Raw genomic sequence first — 13,520 nt, forward strand, 5'->3', positions numbered from 1 at the left:
AAAGCGTCGGCTGAACGAGCGTTTTACTGTCTTTCAGCTCATTGTTTTGACTCTAGAAACTTTAATGTGTAGGTTCAGTCTCACGGCTCTCGGACTTGTTTCCAGATGCAACAGGGAGCTGTTTTGTTTTGTGATAAACCCAGTTTAAAGTACCTAACTCAACACTTAATTGTAGACAGACCAAGTTAATGACCATTTGGTGAGCGTAATGAAGCATCTAGCAGTTTAAGAGCCTGATATTTCCCTCAGGAGTTGGTAGAGACCCAAAGAGAGCTTAAAAAGAAGGAATATTGGACTCCAATCTGGGGAATACACACACACATACTTATGCTCCATAACTGCTGTGTAAACAGGCGACCGTTTGCCAAAATGTTCCCCTAATCAGCTAAAAAAAAGAAAAGTGATGCATCAGTGTAATAATCTCAGATATCTGCGTATGACTGCACAACCTGTGGGCATGGAAACAAGATTTTTGGCATCTGAAGCTTTCAAGCGAACCAGCGTTCTGGTTTCCATTTGTAGTCCGCCTAGTTTTAACCAATCATGTTTGAGCAGGCTTTGGTTCATATGGAGACCAGTTGCCTGAAATTGTTGTCAGACGATAGCTGATGGGTTCGATGTGTTTCTAGCTTGCTGCTTCACTCCCCAACTGACCAAAAAAATAATGAATGCAGGTTTAAGCACCTGGGTTCTTGTGTTTTATACCTTCCCAGTACAAACAGTATTCATTTATAGTTCTAAACGAGAAACCACAAACAGACACCACAGCCTCCTTTCCTATGGCACAGTATCTGACAGTAATACTGTCGCTGAAACTGAACTGGAGGCTGGTTGACAAGCGTGCAGGCTCATCACGTTGATTGTGTTTAACAGTTGTGTTATTCCCAGAGGGGCCCGAATGAGTTTCAGACTTGAGCTTAATTAGTGAAGCAGCGCCATAAGGCCTCACAGTCAGGTGTCTGTCATAAGCAGTGAATGGACTGACAGCTAGTTTGGGTTATATCAAGACACTCGACACCATCTGCTTCAGAAATATGTGATGTCTTTCTTTACTGGATTCTTCTCCTGTTGATTTGCAAACATTAGACTGATGAAATGTGCAAAAGAAAAAATGCATTTCCAGTCGAAGACAGAGAGAAGTATGTAACCAGACTGCAGATGACGCTGAGGCCGTGCAAACCTCCTCTCCTCTCCTGTCACATGGACAGGAGTCGAGCTTGTTACCTGAGCAGCACAGACAGTGAGATGAGCCAGTCCTGACAGCTCAGGAAGAATCTCAAAGGACACACAATGTCAGCGAGGCTTCAGTCGAATCACAGAGGGAGAACAAAGACGGAGGAAGAGGGTCATGCAATATTCTTCAGGTACTATTTTATGACCCTTAGACCTCCACTCGATTACCTTCTATTAGATTTTACATATAAAAATCCAGTTTATTAGGTTGGTTACGGTTAATTTTGCCAGTTCAGGATGTCCTCACCGCACTTGTCAGGTTGTCTGATACGTGCCGGCCCGGGACAGAGAGTGAGGAACACACTGTACTCTTGATAGTGTTACTCTTACCTAACCAGAAAGGAGGCAGTCCTGAGCACAAATCCTCTAAAACGTCACACAACAAAGTCTAACTCGAGGTACCGAACTAATCCCCCGGCCTCTAACCAACCACACTGACTGGCAGCTCATCAGACTCTCGCTTTCAAGTCAGATTTTTGTAGTTTTCTTGGTGTAGTCTTGCTACTTTTACTTGATTTAAAACGGATCTAAACTGAACTTGTCCGTGCTGCATTTTAAGGATTCATTTGGAAAATCTGTGCATGTAGAAATGGTCTTCATCATGCACACCTGATGCCCAATACCTAAAATAATTTATCGAACTGATTTATTCACAGTTTTAAATGTGAACGTGTTTAAAAGTAGTTTGAGCTGAGCAGCAGCAACACTGGAATATCTAAAAATGCGAGTACTGCACGTCTATGTTATATCTTATTTATGGTGCTTACTTGCTGCTGCAGGGTGTTCTAGGTGACAGTGACACCCTGTGATGAAGCCCAGTATACTGTGTTACCGAATATAGCATCTTGACCTTAGTCCTTAACAAGCTCCCACACAGTTCAGACAGACACATGCTTTTCTCATTTGCAGCCTCTGTGCTCTTATCAGCACGTTATGAAACACCCGACGCTGCCACAGCCGGTGGAGAGAGACGGACGCGCTGCACATAAGCAGACATCCTCCTTATATATTTCAGTAAATATTCAATAGACTGTCAAGGGCGGTGATGAGTGATGTGGTAACATCTTCAGATATAGACACTGAAATGCGTCTGATTGATGAGGACAGACTGTCTATCTGCATCGATCACCCCCGGCTGCCTGTCATAATATCACAGAACATTAAAAAGGTCATTTCATGAGTTGGTTTTGCTTTTACATAAACAGCGCGTGTTATATAACATGTTAGTCATGCTGTACTGTGAGATTCGGTGGACAGAGACGCTCAAACTAAACATTGTTGAATTAAAAATGAGATACTGCCTCGGTGAGCGAGCTGAGGATCCTCTGTTCTCGATGCATGCTGGGAGAGGCTTCACGCAGAGAGGTCCATTCTGAGAATAACTTCAGTAGAAAGCTTCTGTATTTCATTGAAGTGAAATATGGAGGCTTGGCGTGACGGCACATCAGCAGGCCTGGTACACACTGAACACACACTCGTGAGCACCGAGCGTACTAACTAAAATCAGGAAGTGCGTTTTAAAGCAAAACAATGCTGAACAGCTACTTTCACTGCCTCTGCAGCACTTCACACTTCATAATAAAGGGTACAAACTGTGCTTATAGAGGCTGCATCAGTGGTTTTCATTTTAACAAGAGGATCGCATGACTAGACTCATGTAGTCGTGCAAACAGGACGTTCTGACTCAGACTTGTAGTCTATGTAACTGCACTGCAGCTGATTTAATAGCAACTAAATTAAGATATGAAGTGGCTGCGATTGAATATTCATTAACTTATAATTTTAAAAAAAAGGTCCAGTTTGTAGAATTTAGTTGCACCTAGTGGTGTAATCGCTGCATTGCAATCTCCTCACCTTCCATGAACGAGGACCCGCTCCCAGTGTAAATATAAAAGAATCATTTTCTTATTTTCAGGTGATTATACGTGCACAAAAACAGTTATGAATATTATATCCCATGTCCGCCTTACTCAGGTAACACTCGACCTTTAAGTGTTAACTAATGACTCATACCGACTTGATCATTTCTTTAACAGTGAGCAGCAGTCTCCTTTCAAAGCCACCAGACTTGGAGCTGCTCGTGCGTCACTGTCTTGATTAGTTTGTGTGTTGTCTGGTGGCTTTAGAGAGAGTGAGTGATATAAACACTTTAGTTTCCCGTTAGAAAGCTCGGCCTGACAGCAGAGTAAAGAGGTGTTAATATTCTAAATTTAACGTACACTTAAACTGCTATATATTTTTTTGGGGTGGCTTTAATACGCCCCCATCCAGAGCAGCTTAGCTCCGGTGCCCTGTGTGCTTCTCCAAACAGGAGGCATACCGACTGCAATCAACTTTAATACACCAACGATGAATAAGTACCTCATATAACCCTACTTCAAAAAATCCAAACCAACCCTTCAACCGTATGTTTGTACGATTATTTCAAAGTGTTATCACTTCTGCATTCAGTAGTTTGACTCTGGGTTTTTTTTTTTTTCCATGATATATTCATCTTTGCCTCAGCATTTTAATGCTCCCCACACAAAAGGGGATGGACGGCAGAGCGAGCGGTGATTATGTCAGAAGTGACGGTGACATTTCTCAATCAAAGTGGCTGCAGGCTGCGAGCACAGGAGGCCACGAGCCCCTCCGATCACTCGGGGGCGTTTAATCAGACGAACGTCACAAAGAGATTAAAGTCCAGGCGTCTGTCTGCGACTATTGAGAAAATTAAACTTCTTTTGTTGTATTTTATGAATTCATGCGAATGTCTTTACAGGTCGAGTCCTTATCGACATGATTTAGAGTTGATTCAATGATCAGGGGTCTGCTGCTGGACATTGGTGTTCAATAAGACTAGATTAGATGATCAGAAAATTGATCAGCACCAACTGCTCTCGCAGGGATTGACGAGCTGGAGATTAACCTGCTAACAACTCTCTGAATATCGAGTCGCAGCAGTGTTTGATTGTGTACATTGTTGAGGAGTGCAGAGCTGTGAAATCAAATAACTCATGAGTTTGACAATAATCATAAAAAGGAAATATCATGTTCACCGTCTTAAAGAAGTAGACAAATTAAAACCTGATTATGGCACTAGATGACGAGTGTTCCTCTCTGGAAAACATGAAAATCTGTCGCAAATTTTACTGCAAACTTGTCCAGTAATTTTAATATTTCAGTATGGACCAGAGTTAATTGACCAATCAACAGACAGATATTGCAGGCCACGGCCACTGAAGCATACATTGATTTATATTTCACGATTTTATGACACCTTATCTCCTTGTCCAAGGAGGTGTGAGCACGGAAGCACACGTGATGCAAAGAGACGACGCAGCGAGGATGTCTCATTTTGTCAAATGCCTGTAACTCCTCTCTCCTTTCTCTTCCTTGCCTCCTCCACTCGCATTTCAGGTAGGAGGGGGGACTAAGGTGCTGGAGAAGGAAAGGGATCAAGGATGTACAAACTGAGAAATAAAGGTGTGTGACGTGATACAGCTACGATGCATCATTTTTGGAGGCCTGCTTTTGGCTGGCATTACTGTAGTCATTTTATTACACTGAGGACGTTAAAGAAGCTAAAAGTAACTCTGGACAAAGTTTAAGTCCTACCAAGAAGTGACTGACTCAAAATTAAGGATCAATCTCAAGACCTTTTCCTAGATTTCAAACCTTGCACCACAGTTTGCACTGATTCCTCTGAACTTTCTCTCTAGTTAAAGATTATTATTTAGTACCTGGAGCGACTGCTGTCCTACTTCATAACAATACAGCACTATCTCTGACCAAGGTGACGTGCTGCTTCATGTCTATCCAGTCGTACCTGTAACACATGACAGCCACCTCTCCAGGCTCGGACCGATCTGCCCTTCACTGCCTCTCTTCTAATCTGCAGCAGCTCTGTGGACACATACTGTAACTCAATGAAAACTTTGCTTTTCAAAAAAGTATATAAAAACAGGACGAACGTGGCTCGTTTCAAAGTCAGCAGGCGGTTTCTGTCTCAGCTACGCTTTGTAAACTATGACAAGCAGAGTCAGGTCTTAGGACAGAGAGTCGATGCTGTTTGTCGCCACTAACCCCGACCTCTACAGGAAAGATAAGCCACAAAAAAAAGCCTAAAACCATCAGACGTCGACTAGATCCTGGGTGTTGTAGCTTGGAGCACTGTTCCTCAGCTGCACTGGTAATATAATACTTTATGATAACATGTCTGGAGGCGGCACTGAGCCGCACACTGTTTCCCTCTGTGAGCTGGATAGCAGCTCTGTCGTGGTCACTTTTCAATCACTGATAAAAAAGACTCAAGCTCTCCTGCTCAGATGAAAACCCCGTTCTGAGCTACTGTAGAAACGTGGAAGAGGACCTGCATCATCTGTAGATATAAAAGGCTCATTTTAAGGTAAGAAAACATAGATATGCATAACATATTCAGTCACCATCATACGCCCTAAATGTTTGTTGGTTGTGCGGTGTGACCTCTTAAAGAAATAACTGAGGTCGTAAACAAAGTGCTGCTCCACACGGCCACCACAGCTGACATCAGTCACGTTTGGCTTGTGTCACCCGACAAACGGAAAGAGTAATTATTCATCTTAATAATGATGACAGTGATGTATGGCTCAGAGTTCATCAAACTTGGCACACGCTGCAGTCGCTGTGCGGTAATTATCTGTGAAAAGAAATGTGCCCTTGTTTTTGTTTTTGCCCGAGTAGTGATTTATTGTGGTCACTGCACAAACTACACACAAAACACACACCATACAGTGTCGTTACCTTGGAAACTGACCTCTTAGGTCGAGACTAAAGAGTCCACACAGCCATGCGAGCAGCTGTGTGAGGGGCGATATCACAGAGTCCGTATTAAACATGCTGATGTTTAGCAGGCTTAACATGTTCACCATCATAGGTTAACATGTGTTACTTAACTCCAAAGTAAAGCTGAGGCTGATGGGAACATTGTCTGGAAACATATTCAACCCAAAGACTTGAAAAATGTGCACAGATGAATAAAAGTCTTTAAAAGTTAAAAGATTAAACCAAGGTCAGCTTTGAAACATACCTTCCAGGAGCCCAGCCACAGGACACATGCATCAAGAGTTACCCACATACATGACCTCCTAATGAGCCAATGGTTTCCAGGTGTGTGTGGGTGTGTGTGTGTGTCTGCCAATGAGAGGGTAAGAGGGTGGAGCTACTCAGCTCAGATGGTCAAAACCTACCTATCACACCTGACCTTAGTTATTTGAAAAAAGAAAGAAAGAAAGATGAAACTATGCAAATTAACTCAGTGTTCTGCCTTCTTCTATTAGTTTGACAGTTTCTTGATCATGCACCAAACATTTTATCAAATATGGGACACTGCACGATAAGTTCAGAGATCCCCAAAGTTATTAGAGTTTCCTCCTGAGGGAGACGTGAACAAACCACACGGTGGCACTAGAGGAAAAGTCTTGGGATCAACATTAACTGGGAATCCTGGATTTTTTGTGCAATGTTTAGTGGCAGTCCTGCGTGTGGCATTAGAAGAACTGAAGGTTCGTCCTCTAGGAATTGATATAAAACAATTAAAATTCGATCAGAAGAGATATTTCAGCTCGACCCTGTAGAAAGAAAAAAGCTGATTTGTCAGATTTTATACAGTTTTTTTATGTCATGCAGTGGTTTATTGTTTGGCCTCACTTTAAGAAGTAAATACTTAGTAATCAGTGAAGTGATGCTCACACATCATTTTCACATTGTACATTGGGGCTGTGTTGATTGCGTGTTTATTCCCAGACAGACCGATCAGTGATGAACCACAAAGTTAATGGGACGCTCCATCAGGCTGAGGAGAGAACGGGCTCTTCAGGACGGGATTTGCATAAATAAAAAACACTGTCAAGATTCAAAAATGTGTATCACTGTCACCTGCTGCTGGATCTCTGTGGGCACGAGCGGTGACTGACTAATTCATGGTGACAGCACGGCAGCCAGAGGAGCTTGTTCTCTCCTTCTGAGCGTATAAACACGGCGGTTCTCCAAGTGAACATCATTTACATTTTTAAGTTTCTGTGGTCGCTCACTTCAGCCCACAGCTGCTCGCAATCCCACCACTTGTTTGTTTACCCTCCCTGTCACTTCTAATACTGTGATGTGTGATATTTACTTCAACAGGAGTCCCATAGTAACAGGAGGAAGAGTTTCCTCTATGGCGATGTAGCTTGATTTATATTAGAGAAGATGATGTCAACCTGTCACCACTGCTGACATGATATTATTCAAGGATGAGCAGGTCTGATAATATGCAGAGAGGCTCACATATCTTTTAGCTCCTGTGGTGTTCAGCCATGCAGATAACTTTGGTTGGTTATCATCCAGGCTTTGAGGTGTTGGGGTCATTTCCGTGCCCTCCATCACGGCATCAGACAACATTTAAACCCATTTACTCGAGTAGCTCTCCTTAAGTGCAATTCTGAGGCGCTTTAGTTGAGTATTTCCATATTCTGCAAATTTATATTCATACTCTGCTACTTTTCAGAAGCAGATATTCTGTTTTTTTACTCCACTACTTTTATTTTCCATCTTTAATTACTGGTTTCTTTGCAGATGAAGATTTCGCCTTATAATTACATAATCTGGCTTGTTTGTTTGAGAAACTTCCCCTTAAAACTTCTCAGATGATTCAGTCCAAAGTCCAAAAAACAGAAAAACAGAACTGTTGCTTTTTTTTTTTCTCCCTGAATTCCCGCAGAAGTAAAATCCTGCTCGATGCGTTAGTGTTAACATCATCTGCATATTTCTGTCACTGTTCTCAGGAGTGTGTGTGGGTGTATGCAGATGTGTTTGATTGACATCTCCCTCCACTCGGCTGTTAGTTTTGTTGCATCTGTTAGGTTGTCTTTGAATCATCTTTCTTCATGCATTCCCATTTATTTTTATTTGCTTTTTTTATTATTATTATTCTGTATTTAAGTCAATTTTTCTACTTTCAATTACCTGATTTTATTTAATTATATTCCTGAAAATGTATCCATGTAAAGTTTCACTTTTGGACAGAGCCAGGCTGATTCCTGTTACTTATTTATGCGACACATGTATCAATCTTCTTGTCTCACTCTCTGCGAGATAAATTGCCGGTTACGTTACGACTGACCTTTCTATTATAAGAGAGTCTAAAAGGAGTGAAGGCAGAGAAACAATGGCACGATGGAGGGTGGATGCTGATGGTGCTGATGCTGAGTGTTCCCGCATCCCTCACAAGATGGCGTCAGAGCTCTCTCTGAGGCGATGAGGCAGCACTGCAGGTCTCTCAGCCAATCCGGTGACAGCGAGGTCTGCACATGAGTATTAGACCTGAGGATATTAGACCACAGGAAAAATATTATCACTGACTCATTGTTATGGTGATGTTTCTTATTGTAAGAAGCCGGGGAACATCTGGAGAGGAGTCTGATTTTAAAAATCTATTTTCAGAGCTGTACATTGGTTTGGTAATTATACGGGCCTCTGGTATGAAGAGCTGTCAGTCACTTCTCCAGACTGAAATGTTTCCATATATGTGCTGAGGCTTGAACTTCTCACAGATGATACACTGTCTCCTCACCACACCGACGAACACAGCAGCTCTGTCTTCTGTGTTCCAGCAGCTAATTCTGACACAGGTCTGTCCTCTCCCATCTATTTACATCATTGAGACAAGAGCCGCAGTGAATCGGCTGTATCCTCCCGTCTGAGCACTGATGGATGTCTGTCTGACAGGCTGTTGCCTGAACAGCAGCAGCAGCAGCAGCAGCAGTCCTGTGCTGTGCTGTGCTGTGCTGTGCTGTGCTGTCTTGTGTGCAGGCACCAGTGAGCCCGTGAAGGACGGAGACATCTGTATATTCAAGTTTTCTACTCCTGCAATGTGCTGCTCAGTGTGCATGGCAGGACACGAGGAGGTGCACGCTCGCCTGGCTGCGTGGCAAGCCGTGGCCGCCATGATTGTTGTGTGAGACTGTGAAATAAAGATGAATCAATAAACTGAAGAGATGTACAGTATATATTTAAGTGTGTGCATGTGTATGTTCAGGCCTATAGACTGTATGTGCTTTATTGTACAACATCTGAGAGAGAATCATCTTTCATGTTCAGAAGTAAGATTACATCAGAAGTGATCAATAGATATTAATTTATGTTTCCTGTCACTAGAAGAGGCACACAGCTGCGTGTAAACACAAATAAATCAAATGTAACGTAGAGAAAAACGTATATATTTGTTTGTAGGTAGAACTAAGTTCATCGATCTTTGGAGATCTGAAGAAATAAAACCATGACATACTTTTTTAGGAATAAATGAGTTTGACAGGGGCGGGACCTCGTAAAGTATACTGGGGAATTTTTATGAGTAAACTGTGAATCAGACCGGAAAAACTGGATATGAAGCAAACATTTAGAAAAAAAGTGAATATTGGTTGGATTTTGTTTTTCAGTAGTTGAAAGAAGAAGATTACTGAGATTTGAAATAAGCCCAAAGTAAAAAACATATGGTTTAATCAAACGTGAACAACACAAGTGTTGGATCTTATTATTTGGAAACAGAGTTTAATGTTGGTCGAATGTTGAAGAACAACATATGAAAATTAAATGCATTTTGTTTTATATTGTCGCTGCTGGAATAAAGAAATAATAAAAGCTGAAGACAATCTTCAGATATTTGGCTCATAAGAAACAAGTCGAGGAGTTTCAGTGTCTTAGTTTATCTCTCCAGCTGAACCTTTGCAGCATTTTGATCAGAAACTGGATAAACGACCTGATGATGATGCTGCTAAATATAAAGTTAAAGGTCCAGTGTGTCAGATTTACAGATTTAGGGGGGGCTCTGTTTACAGAATACGTCAGATTTCACCAGTGAACAATCACATGAGAATAAAAATCAGAATGTGTTTGAGCCTTTTAATATCCGCACACGCCACAGGTCCTCTTCCACGCAATCCACCATGTTTCTACAGTAGCCCAGAACAGACAAAAGACAGGAGAGTTTCTCCTCCGTGCTCAGAAAGCGAGGTCGAAAACACAGAAACTACGCTGTTAAATCCACGGAGGCAAACGTGTGATCCAATTGGCTCTCGCAGAATGTTTTCTTTGGTTCAGGGACCATGTAAAGTATGTAACATTTGTTTTTCTTTTGGAACATGAATACCAAACTGCTGGAGGGCTGTTTATATGCGGTATTACTGTGTGTGCCGTGTAATCCCATGTGGCACGGGTCATTTGAACGGTACCGAAATGAGAAAAAGTCGTCATCGGTTAATATCAACTTAAATAAACTTCACATTAGCGATATATACAAATATCTTTTCTTGTGCATGGAGATCTTGAAAAGCATAAAAACTACAAAGTTGATATGTTCATGTAGTGACTACTTTACAGCTGAGAATACACACACACACACACACACACACACTTTCTGCCATAGTCTGTGGCTGAGTTTATTTGTTTTCAACCCTCATTTGAGAAGCTTTTTTCTTTTTTTTTTTTTAATGTGAGATTCCCGGAGGCCACGCACAGAGACACAGTCAGCAGATTCTGGTAACATGTACAAGCATGATGTTTATTTTACTCATTCAGATTTTCGTCTTTGTGCCCAGCACGGAGTTGGACTCCCAGGTTTTTTTTTACAGAGAGCTCTCTTTGAAGCTGTGGCTGAATCACAGTCACAGGGACTTTTTATTTTTTTATTTTTTTAAACAGCTGGGAAGCTTCAGCCCACCACCCCCCCATGCACATTCTCCTCAGCAGAGCGAGGTAGGGTGGCGTTTATTGTGTGGAAACTGTATTTCATGCTGAAATGCTGTAAACTGTTACAGTTTGGCTTTCGACTGCAGTTCACTTATTAAGCGTGGTTTGCTCTGGATATTGTTTCTTTGACATGAAGACACCACCTCTTGCACATTTATTCCTCAAATGGTCAAAAACTAAAAGCCCACGCTGCGTTTATGTCATCATATCTGAGGCCTGAGGACGCAGTGATTGCACTTGTCTGTAGATTTTTTGGTTTCTCCTCTTGAGCTCTTTCACATGTGCACATGGTTATGGAGTTCGTGTTTTACAGAAAGCCAAACATAGAAATGTAAACCACAAATGACAAATCCAGCGAGCTGTATGTTCTGCTGCTATTTCTTCATGTCAGCAAAAAAAATAAATAAATGACTGAGGTCATCGGGTTCTTCTGGTTTATGTAAAGCTGAATGTATCATTTGGTACTTCCTCGTTAGTGACAGTCAGGGCTCTGGAATATAAATCAAAGTACAGTTCTGAGCCTCATTTCTCATGACCCAAAAGCTCAGCTGAATGTTTTTTTTTTATTTTCAAGGACTGTAGGAGGCTCTTATTTACTCGAAGCCATGTGACACGAATGCATCATTGCTGAAGAGGAGCTCACAGTAATCTGCTTAGCCGTGTCGGCTCTGAGCCTCTGAAAAGTTACTTATTACAGTTTATTTTGGTGAATTCAAACACTTTGATAATGTGTCTGTGAGCAGATATAAGTACATTTTAATCTGCATCTGGAACTGATGTCTGCACAGTGAATAGATGATTGATGACACACTATAACAATCATATTCAGATCATAATTACATGATCGTGTTATAAAGTGTTTATTTACTGTTAACAGAGATAATACTCATGAAGACACTGAACTTTAGCTTCATTAAACCTGAATACTAACTAACTACATACTAACTTTTTACTCCACTTATTAGATTTCTTCCAAAGCTTTCAGCTACATCTGTTGGTCTTCATCAGCAGATTCATTTAATATGCACCTAAAGCTTCTGTATGCAAAATAAATAGATAAATAAAAAGATGAGTGACTCTTCTCTTCGATATAAAGTATTTATTACCTATGAACAGGGAGCTTTAAAAGTGTTTAATATTCACGAGGACACACTGAACTCAGAGCTTCATTAGATGTTGATGAAATGACTTTTTATTTCACTTACTAAAGTTCTTCTGGTGCTTTCAGCTGCATCTGGTGGTCTTCATCAGCAGATCCAACACTTATCTACACAATATATTTACAATAATTTGTGATGTATTTGTTTTTAGATATAAATACATATTACTCTGCATCTGTAACTGATGTTTGCAGAGTTAATAGTTCATTGACGGTAATCAGAGTGATTATCGTGTTATAACGTGTTTATTAACTGTGAATAAATCATTCACAGGTCGCTTTAAAAGTGTTTATAAAAGTGTTTAATATTCATGAAGACTCACTGAACTCAGAGCTTCATTAAACTTTTTTTAAAAACCACTTACTAAAGTTCTTCTGGAGCGTTCAGCTGCATCGTCGTGGAGTGTGAAGAAATCTTTGTAAATAAATAAAAAAATAAAAAAGTAGTAAACATAATAAATCAACACTAAATATTCCACATTAATATTAAATAGGAACAGATTTTGTTTTACTACACTGTCAATAATTCAGTATAAGTTTATACAGATCCTACAAACGTCCTCTTCCTATAGTGTGTTATAATTCATTTAACAACTGCTTGTCATTTGGAAACAGGAGGGTTAAAATGAAGGTGCATTATTCTGACATATTATTGTTATGTCACCTCCACATGTTTTGTTTTTATGTATTTAAGCACAGGATCAGGTTCATCCTCAGTCGACTGTTTTCTGCTTCAAAGCATGCAGACTGTAGTTAACACACACACACACACACACTGCCTCCTACCCAACATGTGGACGGTTTATTCTATACTGAACGTGTTTGATCCCACCAGCGTGTTCTGCTGATCTGTGAACAATAATCAAAGATCTGAAACAGGCCACGTCCTCGCAGCTTTGATCAGAAATTCATGGCTTTTAAAGCCTTCGGAGGAGTCAGTCCACACATCAGCCGAATGAAACTCCCTCTGTCGTGACAGCTTGAATGAAAAGTGTGTGTGTGTCATATCTTGCATTGTTTAGTACCGTCTGAATGAGATGCAGTCTTCTGTCATGATCTTCTTATATTCAAAAGATGCTAAATGCAAATACAAAATGTAAAAAAACAAAACAAACAAATGAGTTAGAAAAAGTTTTATTTAACAAACATTTTCAATATTTTCAATTCATCTTTTGATTCATGAAAATTACATGGTTTACAAAGAACAAATTGCAGAGTTTGGGAGCAAGAATTGTTCCAGAAACGTCTTTAGAAAGAGACAATGTCACTGAAGTAAAGTATCAGCTCAGGTTTTGACAGATGCAAGTAATATTCTAATTTATTCTAAGGTAATAAGTGAATCAAAATAGCTGAAAATTATTTATTTATTCACATTTCTATCTAT

Source organism: Larimichthys crocea, chromosome XXII, assembly GCF_000972845.2.
Source record: "Larimichthys crocea isolate SSNF chromosome XXII, L_crocea_2.0, whole genome shotgun sequence".
NCBI classification, from domain to species: Eukaryota; Metazoa; Chordata; class Actinopteri; family Sciaenidae; genus Larimichthys; species Larimichthys crocea.